Raw genomic sequence first — 5,019 nt, 5'->3', positions numbered from 1 at the left:
AGGTGCCACAGGACCCTCTGTTGCTTTTTACAGTTTCAGACTAACACAGCTACCCCTCTGATAGTTCAAAACGTATTTTGTCAGGGGAAAAAAGAGTCGCACGATTAACCTAAACACAAAGTACATGGTTCTGTTCAAAAACCCCAGGGATAAATTACAAATTGCTACGCTCGCTCGGCAAATGTACCCCAGCAAAGCTCAATTCTTTCTAGAAGCTTTTGAGGATGCTACCAAAAGACCTTATGGCTACCTGATGGTGGATTTAAATGCTTCCACACCAGAAGCTTATAGACTAAGAACTGGTCTTTTCCCTCCAGACTGGCTGGTGGTTTATACTTTGAAAAGAACAACAGCCGGGTATAAAAAGAGATGACTTATCGGCAGGCTCCTTTTTAACAGCCGGGGCTGCTGACCGAAAACATGTCTAGCTACGTGAAGAGAAACCTGGGCCTTTTAAAATTACTTAGCAAATCGTCCCCACAGCAAAGGAGGGCTATACTGTGTTCGGCCTCTGATGATCTAGTAGCGGCCATCTCCGAAATAGCACTCAATACCTTAAAAGGAAATGTACCTTTAACACAGAATCAAGTGCGTGTGCTGAAAAAGAAACGCACGCTTATAAAAACTTTGTGTAATAAAAGGGTTTCACTTAAAAGAAAAAAGCATCTGGTAAAGCAGTCTGGGGGGTTTATCGGACCTCTGTTAAGTTTTGCTATCCCTCTGATAACGGGGCTTTTAACTAATCGATAATGGAGTATGCAGAAAAAATGTTCCTGGTGCCCAGCCACCAGTTGGAGCAATTAAGGGCTCCCCCTCCTGCAGAGGAAAATATCAGAACAACCGCAACTCGCTTACTGGATGCTGAAATGAAGTCTGTTCTTCAAAGAACTGACTTGGCCGAATATGAAAAGGCTAAACTTTACGGCGCCGTGCTTCAAAGGTACCTAATGTACGTGAAGCAGAGCGATGCAGATAAAGGGAAAATAAGTCTGTTTCTACCGGAACAGGAACAAAGCGTGACTGCCAAACCCCCAGAAACACCAAAGAACTCGGACTCTGTTGCTCAGGAGGTGTTGGATATCGTGAATAAGAGTTATAAAAAAAATGCATTAGTATTGCTAAATAAGCTGGGCCAGGATAAAAATCTCTCTTCATGGAATGATAAAGGGTCTTTTGTGTACAAAGGCTCTGTGGTTAATGGTTCTAACATGCTCGACTTAGTCAGGGCCGTCACCCAGACTCGCTCTGTTCCTGGCAGACATGTACCTAAAGGATGGGATGTGTTTATGAATGCCATGGCAGAACTGAACGTACCATCTTCCGTCATGGGCAATGCGGCCAACAGATATTTTGGAACGCCTCAAGGCCTCGACTGCTGACACCGGGATGGATCGATAACCGTGACCCCTTTTTTGTCATCTAAAAAACGAAAATTGGCTAAAAGAGCCGAATGGCTCAGTGTGTAACATTTTTCACATTCTAAATTAAAAAAAAATCTGGTAATGTTTTGCTTTAAATAAAACATTTCTATAATTTAAAAAAAAAATCTGTGTACTTTTTCCTCAATTGTTTTTTTTTTTAAAAAAAAAAAACCCACCAAACATCAATTGTCTTTAAACCCCTCACCTGGGGTGCTTTATTGGGTAACATGGCTATGAAAATCATTGCAAGATACACATGTCTGGGCTTGTTGAAACATGGTTTGAGCAAGGCTAGGCATGCCCAAGAATTTAAATTTATTTTTTACAAAATTCATCACCATCCGGTCGTTTTGCACTAAGTTGTTAGAATACAATTTTAAAATCCGGTCAAAAGATAAACCCTTGCTACGATGATGTAAGAAAAACACGCAGTGATAGCCGCAGGCGACGGAGCTGGGGTTTTGTAATTGTCTATTGTGAAACACCATGTCTGTGGCATTTTTGTTTAAAAATTTCATAATGCTTTTAGGAAACAACACGCTGTTCGGGGGGTGCCCATATGAGTCAAAAAACTCTCCACGGTTACGCTCCGCCAGATACAAGGCGAGCCAGTGTTCACCCGGTTGGTTGTGTGGATGCGTGTTCACCACCAAACCTAGGGGTCTCTGAGACAGCTTGCCTCCTGGGAGCCAATCGCAAGGGAACACATCTAAGAAATTCTTTTTTGTGTAAGGGTCCGTTGATAAGACACATGAGAGCTGCACGGTGTCCATGTTCACATGTAGTCAAACAGAACGTTTCTCCTCTGATTTATTTCTATGACATTGTCAAAAACCCCATACACAATCATATTGACGGTAACCGTTAAAGCCTTCCCAAAACGTATTTCTGCTCTCAGGTTCCCGGTTTTAATCAGGGAATAGTGATCAGCGCATTCCTGGTTGGGAGACAGGTCAAAGGCAAACAAGGTGTAACCCTGTGCAAACTCCTCACGGTCGATTAACAGAGAACGATCTTTCATGTGTTTACCAGCTGTCTGTACCAAATTCATGTATTCTCTCACGCAGCATCCTGCCTCGAAGTCCGGTTGCAGAGGCTTGGTCGGTATCTGTTCACCATCCACATACAAGGCCACAAAATTAATATCGTAATGTTTAAAATGAAAGGGATTTTTAACGTAACTTCCGCTAAAGGCATCGTTACCCAAAATGCTTGTCCGAGGGTTTGTGGATAACTGTCCCAAGAACAGGTTCTCCTGGTTACTGACCCTGCTGCCCGCGGGGATGCTAAACACTTTCATTCCCACATGGTCCACGGGGTATTTAGCATTAGCTGTAAGCAGGGCCTCTGTGGGCCCCAGACGGACTCCCGGGGCCACCCGTACTTTCTTCACAAAAAGGGACGCTGATACAATGCGCAGTTTAAAGCCTTCAGCCACACTGCCCATTAAACAGAAAGCGTCTTTACTGCGCGTCAGTTTAATTTTCACATCCACTCCGTTTAACAAAAGTTTTTCTTGAACAAACAGGTCGCTGTATAAATGGCCCAGCAGCTCTACCGTTCTGCTCTCGGCCGTCAGCTTTGCACGCCTCACAAACCCTAGATTCCCTCCATCCAACTCTGTTTCTTCATGTTGTCCAGCAGTGTCTTTGTAAAACAAGCCAGCGGAAAATTGCGTGGCGAGGGTGTCGTCGCTGTAATTGAGCACCGATTCTATAAAGGCTCTGTAAGGGTAGCAGTTGTTGCTTTGGCTTATGAGGGGGTCTCCCAGCGTGACATCCAACTGACTGAAAATAGAGGCCACGGGGTAATTCACCAGGCCCACTTCGGCGTCCACAGCGAGTTCAGTTCCATCTCCTTTTACAATCTTGCAACACAGGTACAGCAGCGTGTTGTTTAAATCCATATAATCTATGCCATTCCCTGCTATAAAAAAGTCAATCGGGGCAGACTCCGTAATGGCCGATAGAGACGGCACCTCGATGTAGATGCTTTTCTCGATGCTGGTCTGCGTAGGGGCTATTTGAAACAAGTCTAGTTCGGATTTGGTGCACTCTTCAGACTCGCAGTGAACAAAAGACATGTTGATTAAAATATGTCTCTTTTACCAGGCAGAGAGCGTCTCCTCTTTCGCCCAGGCTTCCTCTTGGACTTTCGCTTATGGCCGGCCCTGCGTGTCAAAGCCCTTCTTTTAAAGGGTTTCGGGGGACCTGTGCGTCGCGGGTATGACGTATTTCTCTTTCTCTTCCTCCTTTTAATGTACATCAGCCCCAATCCTTCCCGTGAAGCTGTATTCCCCACCTTCTCCAGAACAGCACGGGAGACATGACCTACCACATCTTTAGCTATGTTTTGAGCGGCGTTTTTTACGTGGGGTTTAATAATCTCTAGCCCCCTCCTCAAAAGCGGTACGGCTTTTCGAAAGAGGCTATGAAATATTCCATCCCCACACACCCCGTACATCATGGGGGCCCCATGATATCCAGGAAGGGTGTATCCAGCCTGGGCTTTGTAATAGTTCCTGTAGATGGTGGAGTCGCCATAATTTTTTGGGATCGCCATAATAGGGTTTTGTTTTTTAGAAACCTCACACTCTCCGCGGCCGCAGATGCAGCTTGACGATCACCTTGCTGAAGTGAAATGAGACATGTCTGTTCTGATCTGTCTTTATTTCAATGGTGATGGTGTCGATGTGGTGTTTACTGACAGGGACGTAATGAGGTTTGTCGTAGGTGATGGTAACAAACTCGTTGTTCCTTCCTCGGACAGGGATGCAGCGTAACAGGGGAACAGAAAAGTCCCCCACAAACTGGTGTTCTACTATATCCGTGTATAGATACAAGGAGTTAAAACCTCGTGTGATGTCTGCCGAGAAGTGGAATTTTTGGATGTTGCATTTGGGGCCCAAACCCAGAATGTTAGCTAGCTCCCCACCAGTAGAAAACACATACATAAAATCGATAGATTTAAGTCTCACTTTTCTACCCACAGGGTCGTAGTTCATGACCACCTCAGGCGGTCCGGGATGCCGAGCCACGTTGCTGTTCATATGCTCCAGTAATTCGGGTATGGTCGAGTAATAACCTCGTTGTAGGATGAAATTCCATGTTGTAGCTCCAAAGGTGATTTCAAAAGGGGTGTCTTCGTTGATAGTATTCCAGCTGTGCGGGTATTGTATTTCCACTCACCCCACCTCCCAGGCACCCGGGAGATCCAAGGGCTTAATTAGCTGTATTGTAAAGTTTGAGATGGTGTTTTGGGGAAAAACTGCAGAGCTGACATTGCTGGGCAAAGTAATGTAAAACCCGCCGTCGCTCATTTTTCTCTCTCTATCTGTCTTTGCAGAAGGAATCTTTTTTTGTTCGTGTCTAGATGTCACAGAGTTGAGAAGCTTCCACCAAGCTGTTAAACTTATCGGGTCACCCCAACCATTTCACCAGTAGCTGCTGTTTTCTCCCTTTTCCTTTCTCTGCTAGAATTTTTTCAATCCTGTAAATCCTGTCTCGTTTGGGGTTTACTTTTTGTAATACTTCAGGGTAAAAAGGTCCAGTAACTGCCTCACCCTTGTAATCTTTTAATCGGTATACAGGTCTCTGGC

The sequence above is a fragment of the Terrapene carolina genome, unplaced genomic scaffold (assembly GCF_002925995.2).
Source record: "Terrapene carolina triunguis isolate 2854851 unplaced genomic scaffold, T_m_triunguis-2.0 Scaffold28641, whole genome shotgun sequence".
Taxonomy (NCBI): domain Eukaryota; kingdom Metazoa; phylum Chordata; order Testudines; family Emydidae; genus Terrapene; species Terrapene triunguis.
The sequence above is the reverse complement of the archived record's forward strand: the minus strand, read 5'-3'. Positions refer to the sequence as shown.